The 17,721-nt window shown below is 31.9% G+C and overlaps 1 protein-coding gene and 1 long non-coding RNA gene across 2 annotated transcripts in view; one reads left to right on the top strand and one right to left on the bottom strand.

Moving 5' to 3' along the window:
- Positions 1–17,721, bottom strand: part of LOC107441867 (adipocyte plasma membrane-associated protein) — a 155,046-nt gene that overhangs the window by 50,797 nt on the left and 86,528 nt on the right. The gene's annotated exons all lie outside the window — the stretch shown is intronic.
- The window catches only part of LOC139426505 (uncharacterized), a 93,327-nt gene that overhangs the window by 2,157 nt on the left and 73,449 nt on the right, over positions 1–17,721 (top strand). Inside the window, exon 2 of the long non-coding RNA XR_011637818.1 lies at positions 14,591–14,709. This is a non-coding gene — a long non-coding RNA (uncharacterized lncRNA). The remainder of the gene's footprint in view (positions 1–14,590; positions 14,710–17,721) is intronic.

Below are 17,721 nucleotides of genomic sequence, written 5' to 3'. Positions count from 1 at the left end.
GTGGGGGATAACCCCCATAAAAGTGCGTTTTCTTATGCATGTTTTCTTTCTCCATGTAAGACAAAGCCGAAAAGAATGATCGACATTCAGTAAGCGCGTTGTTTCGATGAGTGCGCTGCAACTAAGAATATTTTGCGTCAGCATTATAGTCGGTGCGAGCCGGGTTCGGAAATCTTATCGACCACCAATCGCTTGGATTCGAAGCCGGTTTACCTCATCGGAAAGAAAACGATCTATCCCCTGAGTCACCACTGCTCTGGGGCCGGAAAGCCTGGTCGGTAGGGCACTGGGCTCATGTCCGAGAGTTCGTGAGTTCGAACCCCCCCGGCCGAAGACTCCCCGTGTAGTAAAATGGTGACTGATGCACGTTAACTCTGTCAAGTTACAAAGTCCTCCATGTTCCCGTGACAAATCAATACTTCTGGAGGTACTGAATTGGAGATTGATCGTTCTCTGATTCAGGTCAAAATTGCGATTTGTGGATGAATGAATGGATGTATGAATGGGTGTAACGTATGGGTGTGGCAGAAGTCAAATTCTTGGCCATAGATGGCGCCACTGGAAAACAAGGACAATCGCACTCCTTTGCCTTAACAGGCATAAGCCAACAACCACTGCTCTAAATTACATAGTTTTTTTATAACCGTCTATGAACAGCCGACCCTATTTTTGGGTTTACTACTACTAATGTTCAACTCCTTAACCTTGTAATTTAGAACCCAATCCAGAAGACAAGGGAACTCCTGGACCAAGAAGTGGGAAAAATTTGCCTTCGTGGTGGATGTTTTGATGGAGCTAACCAAGATTTGCTTCACATGGAGAGGAAAACCTCCCACGGTTAACCTGACAGCAAGGGGTCTCTAACTCATGATCCGTCAACCACTGATGATATTTTAAGTCAGAAATTACATAGTTTAACATGATGTAAAATTTGCTTACAAATTAAAATTTTTTAACTATTATGAAATAAACTTATAAATATTAGGTAAAAATTGTTTTTCACTTGAAGTTATCTTAGGACAAACGAGCTTCTTTATTGTGTATTAATAGTTTTTCTGTCACTTAAAAAGTTCCCGAAAAAACGAAGAAATGCGCAAAAAAATGAAAATGAAATTAATTTGACAGGGTTGAAATTAGCTTTTAAGAATTAATTTAATAAATTTCGGAAATTTCTTTATCGCTATTTATTATTTGACTGCATGATATTTCGTCAAATGTAGTTTGTTTTATGTGTTAAATAGTGTATGACGAAAATACATCTCTGAAAATTTAAGCGCTGAGGGTTAAAATATTAAAAAAAATATATGTTCGATATTTTAAGTAAAAAACTTAATTCTTATACAAAAAACTATTAAAATAAAAAAAACTTTTTTTTTTTAAAAATAGCAGAATGTTGACGAAAGAAAATGTTCTCGAATCATTTAGCTACCTCGAATCTTTTTGGAGAGATCATATTTTTATTATGTGACTGTATAACAACAACAAAAAAAAAATCATAATCACTCAATATGATCATTAATTCTCATCTACTAAAATGTATTCCTATATATTTATATGCAAAAACAAATTGATTAAAATTAGAAAACTTTTAAAAAAATGATTAGATTTCTGATACGTAGATGTGAGGAAATAACTTCGAATCAATGAGCTACCTTGAATCTCATCGAAATAATTAAATTTTTGTTATATTTATATGCAAAAACAAATTGATTAAAATTAGAAAACTTTTAAAAAAATGATTAGATTTCTGATACATAGATGTGAGAAAATAACTTCGAATCAATGAGCTACCTTGAATCTCATCGAAATAATTAAGTTTTTGTTATATTTATATGCAAAAACAAATTGATTAAAATTAGAAAACTTTTAAAAAAATGATTAGATTTCTGATACATAGATACGAGAAATTAACTTCGAATCAATGAGCTACCTTGAATCTTATCGAAATAATAAAATTTTTGTCGCGTGATTGCAAAACAAAATTCAAACCAATAACTTCAATTAGTTATTAGAATTAATTATTAGAGTAAAATTTAAAGTATTAACTTGAATATGGTGTTAACGTTTTTGCTCTGGAATTTCGTCAAATTTGGATAGTTAAACAGTATTTCAGTAATTTATAACGACGGGTCATGGAGGTTAAGGCTCCTATATGGTCAAGATTGCGCACAAACCGCATTTACCCCCAGACAATCTGGAATCCATCCATCAATGACTGGGTGAGCTTTAAGCCTCTACTGAAGATCGAATACCCAGTCCTTCACAATATCAGATACCACTAGTCATCGCGGCTAAATTCTTTTAACAACAACATATTATTTAAAATAAAGACATTTCACACAATGTCCCGTTACTAAGTAATCCTTAAATTACTAAATAATCCTTAAATTACTAAATAATCCTTAAATTAATAAAAATCCTTAAATTGCTAAATAATCCTGTGACTGAGATTATTTTGTTTCCTTTAAAGAAATAATTTTTCAGATTTATAGATATTGTTGTTGTTGTTTTTAATGCCACTTGTCAAACTAGCAAGCCTGCTTGGTGAAACCGAGCAAATTTAAGGTAGAGGATGAGTTTCTTGGTTTTCAGTGGTGCCATCTATGGCCAAGAATTCGACTTCTGCCACACCATACGTCACACCCGTTTATAGGGTGGATCCAGTCATACATCCAATCATTCATTTACAGATCGTAGTTTTGACCTGAATCAGAAAACGATCGATTTCCAATCCAGTACCCCCAGAGGTATTGATTTGTTATGGGAACATGGAGGACTTTTGCAACTCGAACGAACACTCGGACATGGGTCCAGCGCCCTACCGACCAGGTCATCCCGGCCATTTTTAAGATTTATAGATTTGATTGATGTAAAATTGTTGAAAGTGAAAAGCTATTATAAATAAAAACATTGCAATTGGAGTAAATTCTGAATTTTACACTATACTAATTGCAATAGCAATTGTTATAGTGAAAAATTCATTCATTTATTCAATAGATAAAAATCTTCTTAATTTTATCAGTTTTAGTTACAACTGGAACTGGGAAAATATTGTTTTCTTCCTAAACACATCAAACAATTGTAGTAGAAAGCAACAAGTATAAAAAAAAGTACATAAAAGGTTTGAAAGAAATTTTTTTTGTGGCTACAAAGGTCAAAAACCCGACGAATTAAAATTGTGAAATCATTATACTGATGATATACAACTAAATGAAAAAGGCAAATTTCAAAACGAACTATTTTTGCTCAACCCTTTCTAGAAAGTGAATTAAAAAATAAATCACATCAACTCCTCGCCCCTCCCCCTACTCTTTGTAACATATACGTCTAAAATCATCTCGAAATTATTTTTTTTTATAGCTTCCGGAAATTTCAGCTAAAGATAAATGGTATTGTAAAGCTAAAAGATTGTTTCAAGTTCAATCTAAGTTTCTGGTTTTGTTATCATGCTTCTAGATCTTACGATCAGCGAATACGTCTTTTCAATTTTCTTAGGGTTTTTTTTTTATTCAATTTTTTTGCCCTCTCACTATTTAATACTTAAAATATTAAATGTTTTTCAAGAATAATACACTTGTTATTTTGTCAAGATAAAGTAAAGTTTCTTTAAAAAAAATTCTGATAATGAAACTTTGTTTAGCAACGTTCACGTTTTTGACATCTTATTCGTGATACGCCGTTTTATTACATTTCTCTTAAGAGAAAACAAAACAGGCAGATTGTATGGGCGAGTGTTGTACCATGGGACATTCACAATTTCTAGGACCCTAATGCCAACATTAGCATAATTTTTTTTAACTATGACCTTAACTAATAAATGGCATCAGAGCCAATGCTCGGGGATGGAGCGTTCGCCTCCCAATGACATGAACCGGATTCGAATCCCAGTGATAGCTAGTCGATACGAATGCCGCACCCGGCTTGCACCTACCGCAGTGCTGATGTGAAATATCCTCAGTGGGAGACGGATCATGGGTTAGAACACTCTTGCAGTCTGGCTAACCATGGGATGTTTTCGTGGTTTTCCTCCCCATGTAACGTAAATGTGGGTTAGTTCCGTCGAAAAGTCTTCCATCAAGGCAAATTTCTCCCTATACTTGATGCAGGAGTTCCCGTTTCATTCAAGAAGCAATTAATTTTTTATCATGTTTTGAAATTTTCAAATATATCAAGGTGCATCTATTGTATCCTCAAAAATACAACCTACAAAAGATTAAACTAAAACAGATTTCCAAACATTGGAGAAGAGAAAGATCATTAACTTAAACTCTTAGAATATTTCAAAATATGGAATGATTCTCAAAAATTAAGATCTGTAGATGAAGAAGAGTGTTGAATGATTATAGCAGAAGACAACACAAACTTATGAATAGAATTCTAACCATGTAAGGACTCGTAGTCGGAAGCATCGATATAGCGATTTAAAATCCTGACACTAAGTAATGTTCTTGGGTAGCGAACCGAAACTATAGTATATCCATTTCTGTACTTTGGGTTTTATTCACATTGTTTCTTGCTTTAGTTTACGTAGCACAGAGAATACCTTATCCTTCTTTCTGATACGTATTACGATTTAATGTAATGCTCCAGTAGTAGTATATACCGTAAATGTGTAACTTGTGTACAAATACAGTGTAATAAAATAATATAGATTGATTTTAGTTAATTGTCTTTGTATATTCCACTAAGTTTGCAACCTCTTTCAACGATTCTGGATAGTTTAGCTGCTTGGAATTACTCCCATTATTCTATGTGATTTTTGATTCAGTTAGGGGACCTTTATTTTGAAGTTCTTTGTATTGAATGAAAAGATCGTTCTGATCATTCTAGTTTTGCCATTTCGTGCAATCTCATTGCACAGAAAAATCACGAGATATAATACCAAAATTGTTTGACTGTCACCAATATAAAATTAGTGCAAACTATATCCTATTAATTTCTATTCTTATTTAACGGTATTTACTAAGCAATATTTATTTACCATCCTTTTTTATTATTCTCTGTCATTATTATGTTTTAAATTTTATATTATTCGAACAAGAAAGGATTCAGTTTAAAAGCGTTTTTTTTTAACATATTACGAAATAATCGCCTGATATTACCTTATTATGCAAAAGTTTATGATAAAGATATTGGTTACAGTTTCAAAATTCTTAAATATTGAATAAGTATTCTACATTTAGTACGCATGCAATCAAATTAATGAATACAAAACGACCATTTAAAATTCTAAATCAATAATTAAATTTTCGCATAATCGCTAAATAATCCTTTTTTACGAGTTTTCATTGTAACTAAAAATCAAGTAAAAATTTAAGAAACAAGTTTGGGGATGAAATTTAAATTGCAATCCAGCAAAAATATTTGGTTAAAATTTCATCCCAATAGAAACGAAAACTAAATCTGTCTAGCTAAATCTCCGTCAATATCATGAGTCAATAATATTACGTTGTTAATAAACTGAGTTATAAACTAAGTATGACAAAAAAATGAAAAAAAAGGTTTCATTGTGTTTGTAGAACCCGTGCTTACCCCTAACCCCAGAAAAAACAAGGTCTTACATTATCTTTTTATGAAACGTCAGCTATGGCTGTTTTGAACTGATAAACTAAATAATGTAAAGTAACTCTGAGACGAAGTAAAGAAAATTGATTTTTATTCTGAATTAATTTTGTTTAAAGCGGAATAAATGTTCATAATTCCGAACTGTTCAGTATTATATATATTATAAATTTATGTGGCATCATGATGGTCCTGCGTATAACATTCAGTCATGTTCATATTTGAAGAATCTAAAACAAGGTGTCGTGAATTTCTTTGCCTTTTCGGCTACTTTTTCACAATGCTCTGTGACTTCCCTAGGAGTATTAGCCCGTATCGAGGAACAAACTTTATCAATTCGTGATGTTCTAGAATTAGGAATTAGAGATTCGGGATCACTGTCCGTTCTATTCTCGGTTTCGGCTTTCAATAAGAACTTGGCAACTTGGCATTTTTGCTTGTTTGTAAGTCGACAACATCTTTTAAAGTCGGTTTCTTCCAAAGCGGAACGGCGTTCTTTTTTAATTCTGTGCCATTGGCACTCCAAGCAAGCACACTTGTCTCTCGAAATGGCTGAACACTTGTTCCAAGTCAGAGCATTCGTGTTTTTTATCAATTGATCATTTTCTGTTGCCAGATGAGCATCAGGCGATATGCCTTTAGAAGATCCCTTATTTCGAACTATCGCTTTTTCATATGAATATTTTTTATGACAGTAGTTCGTCCCGGCTTCGTGTAGGTTAATTATTTCCTTACAATTTCCCCCATAGGTTTCTTCATTAATAACTTCATCATTTGTGTTTTCCTTTATGACGTCATTACTTATGTCATCAATAATATCACTATTTATGATTTTATTTGTTACTAGATGATTTGTATCATAGACGAAATCTGACTTGAATTTTGTTTTTGATGAACCATTATTGACTGCAGAAATACTCGGAGAGTTACGGGGATATTCCTGTTTACTGAAAACTTCAATATCCATATTTTCCATCTCTGATTGGCTATGATTTTGTAATATTCGTTCACAGGAATTGGTTAGTTTTCTTACTGATTGACCATTACTTGAATGCTTACAAGGTAACTTCTGTTTGTTGAAAACTTCAGCATTTTCCTTCCCTGATCTGTTGATATTTTCTAATATCTGTCTGCAGGATTCGATTTGTTTTCTTCTAAATGATGAACTTTCACTAACTTCTGAGATAGAGGATTCACGATTGAACTTCTGTTTGTTGAGAGCTTTAAATCTCATATTTTTCGTCTCTGATCGATTATGGTTTTCAAATCTGTGTCTACTGGATTCGATTTGTTTACTTACAGAGGAACTGGTGCTCTCTTCTGAAATACTTGAAGATTCACGTTGGAATTTCTGCTTGTTGGAAGCTTGAACTCTCATATTCTTCATCTCTGTTCGGGTGTGATTTTCCAAGATTCCGTCGAGAGAACATGTTTTATTATTTATTCGCGATTCATTATGTTTTGCACCTCTTTCAATTGGCAACATGACATCAGAATCATCTGGGCATTTTTGAGTTTGGTTTTTAAACAAATAGTCTTTTTTCAATTGACGATTATGATTGTCAATCTCATTTTGCAAAGTATTTTGGTTTGACTTGGAAGATTTTGCCTTAACCATATCATCTTCAGTTTTACTAAAATGGGGATTTGACGGATGATCTTCATTGGAACGGTAATTAGCGAGCTCTTGTTTAAAATCAGGAGAAGCATTGAGACACCAATCACTTTTACATTTGTTTTCTGAAAAGCTTACTTCTTTGGTGTCTATTGAAAAAGAGCTTTGATCGGAGGAAGAATAAAAAAAACACTCGCAATTAGAATTTTCTACTGCAGAGCCTACTACTTTATTGTCCTGGGGCAAACTCGTATGCAATTTCGTAGTATGTGATGTTAAAACGTTGAATTGTTTGTTTTTTGTCCAAGTTTTTATTGTATGAGCGCTTTCAAAATGTGCTTTTCGTGAATAGGTGTCATAAGAAAGATTAGGCAGTTTAAGAGAATCTTTGTACTTCTCGAAATTCCTTAAATTTTGACTCTCTGATTCAATGGGTACGATATCTTTTTTTCTCATCGGAGAATCTGCTATACATTCTCTAAGTATTTTACTTCCCCCTAAATCAGTAAGCTTAATGCGCTTTAATAATTCATTCTCATTTTGTTGAGTTTCATTCAAGTCATTTAAGCTAACTTCTGAAGTTTTTGATTTGGAATGCAAGTTTTTTTCATCGATGTTATTACATTTTCGTGGCTGTGCGTTTATGATACAGAGACGTTGTTTGAGAAATTCATTACCATTATGAGTGCACATAGATTTTCTTGCTGATTGTACGAATTTAGAAGCAGCAGCACTTTTGCAGGATACTCTGTCTTGAGGCCTTTTGCGTAAGAAGCCACTAACAAATTCTTTGAATTCATCGATATCGTCATCATTTAATTTGGATCCGTAATTTGCTGATTTCAGGGTACTATTACTTACTTTAAGGAGAAAATCAAGAGCACTATTTGATTTTAAGTCTCTCAAAGCCCAAAATATAGAGTGAGATAAAAATACATCCATTATCATGACTCCAATTGACCAAATTTCCACTGGTATCGGATCTTCACTGGTCTGTTGATCTGTTAATTCAGGTGCTTTGTTTAAATTAGGTATTTGAAATTTGTACTTAGCACCTTTTTTAATGAATGATAGATTGCTCAAATCTGCAATGACTGCTTTATTTTCCCTAGGACAAATAAAAATGTGTTCGTCATTTATGTTTAAAAGGCATAAGGATTTTCGATGTAAATAATCAATTCCCCAAAGTATATCTTCAATATAAATTTTCTTCCAATTAAAGCAGTCTGAACAATACATAAATTCGTAATGATGTATTAGCTCCCTTAAAGTTTGCTTCATATAAGTTGACAAATAAATGTTAAAGTCATTGTTTATATTTATGATTTTTACAAGTGGGGCTATGTTTCTGTGATGTAAATTTGGCCAGTGAACTACTTCACCTTTTGAATATGTTGAACCAATTTTACCTGTGTAAAACCCACCAGTTTGTTTATTTTCAAAAATGATATATTTGGGGGTTTCTTCGTATTTTGTGAGTGTCTTTTCGTCACATCTAAGCAAATTGTTCATATCTGTTGATAAAATACTTTGCTGGAATGTTTCAAGACAATTTTTTCAGTCAAGCATCCATTATTATGCATTGTGAACTATTGTTGTACTTAGTTTTTCCTGTTGTCATAGTTCATGTGAAAAATATTTTGTTTTTCTAAGCTGATTTAGTTTTTTTTAAAATTAGTTTTATCTTCTTGGATAGAAATTTAAATGATTCGCTGTTTTAATTGACTAACCTGCTAATTTCATCAGACAAATCATTTGAACTGAAAGATTGGTCATCTTTGTTATTGTGTTTAGCTACTCGTTTTCTTAAATACTATGCACATGCTTATGTTTAGCCACTAAATAAAATATTTTTTAGCTAATTTCATAATTGATAATTCGTTTTCCTCTAAATATTGTTTAACTAAGGTTCTGTCGTAAACTATGAGCATCATTTTAAATTTATTACTTAAATTAAATAAAGCTTTCAATTTAATAAGTGGACAAAGTGTTAATATAATTAGTATATATTTTGCAACGTCGGAGACAGAATGACGTCATGAATTAAACACTAACTTTTATATGAAGTCCCAATTTATTTTGATTTTGTATTTACTGTATTCTCAACTGTAGGAGGCAGTATTTCTAGAGTTTCAACTTCCGGTTGAAGATTCGCTTGTATTACTTTTTTATTTTACTCTCTATTTATTTTTTACATAATTTTCGACATTTTTTTAAATATAATTATTTGCTTTCAAAGGCAAAAAATTTGTTTACATCTAGTGGCAGTTGTTCTGCTTTTTATTTTAAACTTTGTTTTAAATTTAATACAAATGACAAATTCCAATACATTTCTTTTATCACATTTTAACATTACATTTTGTCTTCAATTTATTATTAATCAGTTATTTAACCTCTGGTCTTTGTCTTTGACTGAGCACGGCTTGAATTTCTTTTTTTAAGTGGCTGCTAAATTTTGAAAAATGTACATGCATTGAAATATTTATATCTGCTAAAAATATTTCTATTCGGTTTATCGTAGTGTGAAAACTTCAAAACTGATTTTAGAAAACTATATTGGAACTTACCTTTATCTTACTTTAAGCAATCTGGAGGAAAGTTCGCCACTATTTTTCAGTTTTTCCAGGTTCCGGGTACCCTGCGTTTGGTCCGCTCCATTAATGAGTACATTGAGTCTGAAGATGTTAAAACAAAAACCTTTACCAAACTACCATAAAATGTCAAGCGAAGAGTTATTGAAGAGGTTTTATGGTAAAATAGAAAACAATGAACAGCAATTACAGTATGAGTTTTGCTTTCTAGTCTGGCAATTGAACTGATCTCTTTTATTAATCATCAAATAATACTGAAATGACATACGTCATTACCTATAGTTTTGATGCCAAAATACACCGAGGTGTCAAACGTCATGATATATCTCTTAATATTATGTTATATTGTTGTATATATAATATTGTGTCAGACCTCTTCCAGCTCTTCTCAATGTGTAGTTGGAAGTTTCGCAGGAATATTCAGCCATGCAGCTTGAATAGATGTCCATAATTGCAAGTGCAGGAATTTGTGCATGAACTCACCTCTCTAGTATATTTTATAAAGTTCAATAGGATTCATAAAGGGCGATACAGGTGGCCAAATCACTTGCTGGAATATTCTAAAATATCCTTCAAACCAGTCGCGAACAATTAAAGCTCGGTGACTGGGCGCATTGTTATCCATAACAATTCCATCGTTGTTTGGGCACATAAAGTCCATAAATGATTGCAAGTGGTTTCGAAGTAGCTGGGCACAATTATTTCCAACCAATGATCGGTGCAATCGGACCATAGGAACAAAAGTCGATACCATGAAGTACTGGTAAATTTAAACAAACCAAAAGTTCTGGTAAATTTAAACAAATGAAGCCTAATTATTATTTCACTATAATTTTAAATATTGTGGGGAGTAAAGAATTTGGTATGGCATAAGCAATTATTTAGTATTGACGGCTTATTAAATTTCTGTATTCCTAAGATCTCTTAGCTAAGGATTTCTGCAGCTTTTCTACTCTTATGGGGTCCAGTTGTTCATTTTCTTTAGCTGATAAAAGAATTACAAAATTAATTTATTTAAGTATCTGTTATCTATCGTGGAATCTGTAAATTTAAGGAAACGAACCGCTTGCAAGTGCTTTGCTTGGAAAAACAGTAAGTAATTCTTTAGGAAAAAACACGATGAGTGCTTGATATTTATATTTAGTTTTAAATTTAAAAGTACTTCAGTTTTAGAGATAAATTGAAAATTTGAAACTTTTTGCTTTTTATGACATCAATCACTCTATCATTAAAGGAATAAACTGAAGACTATATTTAAAAAAATGCTTATAAATTATATTTCTTTCAGTGAATTTTTTCCCCGGGAAAGGATTGAAATAATTTCTGTAATGACAATAATTGAGACAGAAGATTCACTAGGATTTGGTTAAATTGTTGAAGTTTTCCTGAGTTAGGGGGTTCTTAAACTAATTAAAACTGAGAGTTAAGGTGGAGTTTATTATGTTTGCAATCACCAACATTTTAGCAACTCTCTCCAAACAATTATACTTTTAAGTGAAATGTTATATTTCGAACATTTAATACTAAAGTATAAACTAATAAAAAATTGCCTTGCTTAATTCGATGCGATTGTATTGCCAATTGTACTCTTGTAGCCGTGATGGCTCAGGGGATAGAGCTTTCGCCTTCCAATGCGTCGAACCGGGTTCAAATCTCAGTCGATACGAATTCCGCATCCGGCTTGCACCGACCGCAGTGCTGGCGTGAAATATCCTCAGTGGTAGACGGATCATGGGTTAGAGTCCCCTTGCCGTCAGGCTAACCGTGGGAGGTTCTCGTGGTCTTACTCTCCATGTAACGCAAATGCGGGTTAGTTCAATCAAAAAGTCCTCCAGGAAGGCAAATTTCTCTCAATACTCGATCCAGGAGTTCCCTTTTCTTCTGGATTGGGTTCAAAATTACAAGGCTACGGAGTTGAACATTAGTAATCGTAAACTCATAAAATTGGGTCTGCTGTTCAATGTCGGTTATAAAGTAAAATAAAATTGTACTCTTGTATCTCTTAGCATTGTCTTGCCAAGTCATTGCCTTTTCAACTTATCGGGATGAGCAATTTGGCACCTTTGTTTTCTATTAAAAATAAAATAAGAGAATGTTTTACACATATTATGAAATACGGGTGAAATAAGCTTATTCTCTAAGTTAAATTATTTCTACCATAATATGATTTGGTGTAAGGAAATGAAATTTCACGTGATTAATGATACTGTCATGATTTTCTATTCAGTAAAGCTCCGAGAGTTTAATTATTCTTTACAAGGTTTAACCCTTTCGCGCCGACTGTCACAAAAACGTGACATCATAAAACCGTATCAATCAGGGTAAAAATATGAAACTGGTAATCAAAGTATTTCTTTAGCAGTTTCTTTGTGGGAGGAGTTATAATTGTTTGATTTATTTAATTCATCTTTACTTTGTCCGAAATAAAACTATTTAGTTGTACTTTGAATTAACATTGATTATATATGTGATTAAACTAACAATAATTAAATTAAAAGCAAAGTAAGTCTGTAAAATTTGCAACGAGTGCATTTAAGTTACCGTTTTTTACTTAATTACAACTTGATTCTGATTTTGTACGAATGCTCTTCTGAATTACCCGTCCCCAAGGGGTTAAAAATGCTTAATAAATATTGAGAAAAAAACGCTTTACTCCATATAAAGAGTTTGAAACATTTACCAAAAAATAAGTTCAATACAAATTTTAATAAGTAACTTCAGTTGCGAAAAAATTGAATTAAGGTTATTGCCCTGGCCAAAGAGTTTAAAATTTACCAAACGAGCTGAGTTAAGAAATTAATCTATTTTACAATCGATGTTACTCTACCTTAACTCTATTTGTTGACATTTTGTCCCAGGTTATTGGGAAGAATTATAGCTTGGTGCGAAAGTGACCTTAGATGAAATGGTTGATAGGGTGGCCTTGTCATTCCTCTGACTTTGGTGAGAAGTTTTTTTAAGATTATCACAACCAATTTAGTTTGAGTTACTCTTTTTTGTCTCGTAATATTACCAGTTCACCAAGGTAAAATAGGTTCTTCATCCCACTTTAAAAAATCAGTGACGTCATGAGATGATTTATTTATTCATCGTTGTCGACTCTCCTGGTTTCCCGGGAGAACTTAATTTCCATACTTAAAGTTATAGAAACACTTATGATTTGGTACTTCATATTTGATTGAATAAATTTAATTAAAATATTCATAAAAACCGTAAAAATTCATAATTAAAACACGCATATTGGAGGTTTGGTAATAATAATAATTATGAGTAGTAGTTTTTTTTTGTGTTAATAAATTTGAAAATGAAAAAAAAAATCTGTTGAGAATTATTAACTATAATTTCATTATCACTAAGGAATACTATTCCTGAAAAAATACAAGTGTTAACAGCTATATATATTTAAATAGAGGGCTAAAAATTCTAAAACAAACTCTCAAAACTAAAGCTCGTTAGTGAATTAATTATAAAGATTATTTAATTATATCAATTAATTATACTATCAATTTAATGAATATATAGTCAGCAAAAATAATTTGTATCATTCTGTTAAGTGTTATCCCTTTAAAACCGAGATTGCATGATTGCGCGGATTAGATATTAAACCAATCTGTGCATAGAATTAGTTTTGCTTCAATTCGTTGCGCACAATTCATAGTAAGACAAGTCTTCGTGAGTGAATTTTGCCTGATCATCGTGAGCACAACTCGTCGCACAGACAATTCGTCGTGGGAACAATTCATAGCTGTGATAATTCTTGGAGGGAGCAATTCGTCACGGTAATTTATTATTATTTATTACCAATAAATAAAAAGTGGTGACTAAAATATTTTACTGTTAGTCTATTTCAGAAAGAAATAATGGATTGAAAACTATCACATCTTATAAATTGAAAACTATCACATCTTATAAAGGACAAAGCATTTAGTGAAGGTATCAGGTTAATTTGGTAACTCTTTAACAAAAAAAACTTTTTAATCAAAAGCTTAGTACCAGGTTTTTAATTTGGTTGTTTCCTCTTAGTTCGGAATTTAACACGTTCACGCCGGGGTGACCCACCGGTGGGTCACGCTAGATTGTCTCACCAAGCGGCGCACCGGAGTAAAAACTAGTAACAAAAAAATTTAATTTTTAGTTTTTTTCCGGGAATAATAAAAATACATAGCTACCAATTGTTTTTAATGGATGCAACTTTTATATTGAATTGCTTCTTCGCCGTGATTAATTTCCTTACAGTGAATTGTCATTGTTGAGAATAGATTCACTCCTCACGAATATTATCTGATATTGAAATAGTTCTTCTACCAGTATTTTCTCTTTTCCGTCCTGCTTTCAGGCGCAATACCCGGCGTGAACGTGTGAAATAAATCGGATTCAATGGGTTTAATTTCTCTTTGATTTAGAGGGTAGATGAAAAATACACATGTATACAATAATACTCGTGTGTAAACGTACTACGTGTAGTATACATGTTTTCCAGCATTATTGGATGAAAATGGAAAAATTTATTTGGCATGCAGTTTATAAGTATCTAGACGTTTTTTATATTACTTGAATTTAGTTTATATAATATTTATGATTCTAAATAAAAAAATAATGTTAAAATTAAATAGATTTGTTTTATTAAAGTATGATCAGTGAATTTGTTTGTCACGTTGCTTCCACTCAGTAAAATTGACTCATTATAAGGAATCAAAAAAGTTTTTTGAAGATTCTTAAATAAATTTTTTCTTGTTACATATGAATTTTCTTTTATAAAACAGACCCATTTTTTGTAAATAAATAGCTTTGCTGTTAAATGTCTATCATTGTTTTTATTTAGATCGGGATTTTCCTCATGCTTTTTATCCATAAAATTGACTAAAGATAGAAAAATCATTGTGATAGAGACGTTATATCTAAGCTTTCTACTTTGATTTCTTATAACAACTTCTAAAAAGGGTAAGTAATTTTAAAATTTATTTCATCTTTTAGCGGTGAATAAATTAATGGATATTATGATAATACACTATTTGCTAAATTACTCGAAATCGAAGTGTGTAAAGTCACATAGTTTTCAGTTTAGATAGAAAAGGAAATCGTTTTCTGAGAAGTAATTTTTGAACAAGCTACGGCTTTGAACAAGCAGTTTTCTTTTAAAATTATGTATAAGCTAAGATTATCGAAGATCATCTTCCTAAATAGGTGATCTAATGGTTTTTGTTTGTTAAAAGGCGATCGAGTTTAATAACAATAATTAGATTTTGATATAAAACAATAACACATCTTGGAATTAATTTTGATCCATAACTGCTAACTTTTACGCCCTTCAAAGAAGCTTTTATCTAGTGGTAGTGAATTAAATTTGGAATTGCCGTAGTAAACAGACTTTTCATTGACATTTAGTTCATATATCGGAGCACGATACGATAGTCATAAAATTTTGAACTGGGCCCTTTTCCCATTCATCTTAAAATACTAGACTTAGTGGTTGATCAATAATGTAACAAGAACACAAATAAAATGAAGGGTATAGTCCAGGGGTGGCGAACCTTTATACACCAATGTGCCATTTTTTCTAGAAAATTGTTTAATGAGGTCATAGACGTGCCATCAAATAATTTTGACTTCATGATTATTGGGAAATCAATAATACTAAATACTATCAACTCAAAATTCTTTATTTACATTGAAAAAAAAAACATTTTGCAATGTCTTAGTTATACGCGTAATTCAACTTAAAGTAACATCAGTGTGACTTCTGTTGCTGCAGATTAGATGACAAATAACTTATATTAGGTCGTAAGAAGTTAGTTTAAGTAGGACTGTTAATTTTCTTTTTGCTAGTTACTTATTATTAGCTTGTTTTTTATGGTTAATAATTGTTTTTTTAGCATTGATTGTTAATTTTTTTATTAATAATTGTTTATTATTTTGTTTGTTTTTTGTTAATTTTAATTTAATTGCTACATATGCTTCATAGTGTAATAACAATTCATAGTGCAATAACAACTGTGAACTGTGGCGTGCCCAAAATATTGTGTCACGCGCCATAAATGGCACGCGGGCCATTGGTTCGCCATCCCTGGTATAGGGAATTACGTATCAATGGACTAGGACTGAGTGTTGATACGGAGTGCCCGTCCCCGAAGTGGACTACTGATTCATTCATCTATAGTTATACCTTTGGACGATGAGAATATAACAGTAAGCACAGTAGCAGATCTTCAATATGTATGTTTAAATTATTTAAGCGTTTAGATCAGTGGTTCCCAAACTTTTTTGACCAATGAACCTCTTTTTATAGTCAAAAATTGCCCACGGTCCCCCAAGTGGGCAATGAGAATATAACAGCAAGCACAGTAGCAGATCTTCAATATGTATGTTCAAATTATTTAAACGTTTAGATCAGTGGTTCCCAAACTTTCTTGACCAATGAACCCCTTTTTATAGTCAAAACTTGCCCACGGACCCCCAAGTGAAAAACTGCATGTATGTACGGTATAAAAATTACAAATTTACAGAAATGATTACAGAAATGATATTAGTCAAGGGTATAGCTTTTAATTTAGTCAATAGCGTTTCACCTTTCGTATCGTTTTCCAAACCTTTAGCAAATAACAATTCGTGGTAAAATTTCTATTCTTTTACAAATCTTACATAAGCTAAAAGTAAAAACTTCGTTTCCTAGATAAGTGGACTCGTCAAGCTGTATAGAAAATTCAGATATTTTTAAGTATTCACATAAAGAATTTTCTAGACACTGAGATATTTTGTCAATCCTTCTTTGTACATTATTATTACTCCGTGGAATTCTTTTTTCAATGTTAAAAGCTGGTTAGTGTAACGCGGTGAGTATTATCTCACTTACAGCTAGTAAAATAAGTTCTTCAATAGTGTGAGGCTTTCCGGACTTTGCAATCATGTAATATAAACTATGATAAACATGCAATCCATCGTCACCTCGCTTAGATTTTGTCACTATAAGTTGTTGCAGTGACGGTGTTTTCAGATATTTTTCTTTGACTGTTTGAAAAATAAATAAATCTTTATCTTTTTTGTCACTATGGATTTTTATCAATTGTTCGTTAAGCTTGGAATATTTCATTGAATCTCTTGGTATAGTTTTATGACATAGAAGGCGCATAGGTAAAGTACTATTTCCTGGTGAAGAAATGAAGACATACTTCAAATATTTATCACTGTATTTTCGGCGTTTTTTCTTCGACTCATTCATACTGTTGTCTCTTAAAAAGGGAACAAATGATGTAAGAAAATTTGTAAATCAACTGTTCAATTTGTAACAAACCACTGTTAATAATTATAAGGACCCACCTTTAGTTACAGTTTACTTAGGACGTAAAAATAGCTACTATTTTATATTTCTTAATTTCTATAATAATAAAAACCAATCACAATTTTATTATTTTATATTAAACCTCACGCGGATCCCCTGACGTTGTTCAGGGACCCCTAAATCAGTTTTTTTTTCACGGACGCAGCTGTCTGTAGTTCTAATAAAATTTACAGTTTTATTGCGTCATTGTCAATGCCATTTGTAGATTTTATTAACGATTAGTTAAGGCTCCTTTTCAAAAAAGTCGTTAAAATATATTTGACTCTCCTGTAACATCTCGCGATTTCTGGTGCTGCTAGATAAAATATCTATGCTTTAACCTTCATTTACCCAGTGTAATTGGTATCAGCTCAATTCTACATATAAAGATTAAAAGAAAGAATTCTTAAATTTTTGTTACGCCATTTTAGAAATTTATATTTCTGTCAGCATTTACGTATTTTGACCAAAGATTTTTTTGTTGTTGAGGTATTAAAAAATGACAACTGATTCGGCGATCATACGAAAAATTGTTTTAATTTTCCAACACTTTATACCGGACTCGAATCTTTACTTTTCTCGTAAAATGTATCTTTGTTCCTGAGCGAAACTTGTTCTTTTTATCATGTTCGTGGAAA

This window comes from Parasteatoda tepidariorum, chromosome 9 (genome assembly GCF_043381705.1).
Source record: "Parasteatoda tepidariorum isolate YZ-2023 chromosome 9, CAS_Ptep_4.0, whole genome shotgun sequence".
NCBI lineage: Eukaryota > Metazoa > Arthropoda > Arachnida > Araneae > Theridiidae > Parasteatoda > Parasteatoda tepidariorum.
This window is presented reverse-complemented; position numbering and strand designations above follow the sequence as displayed.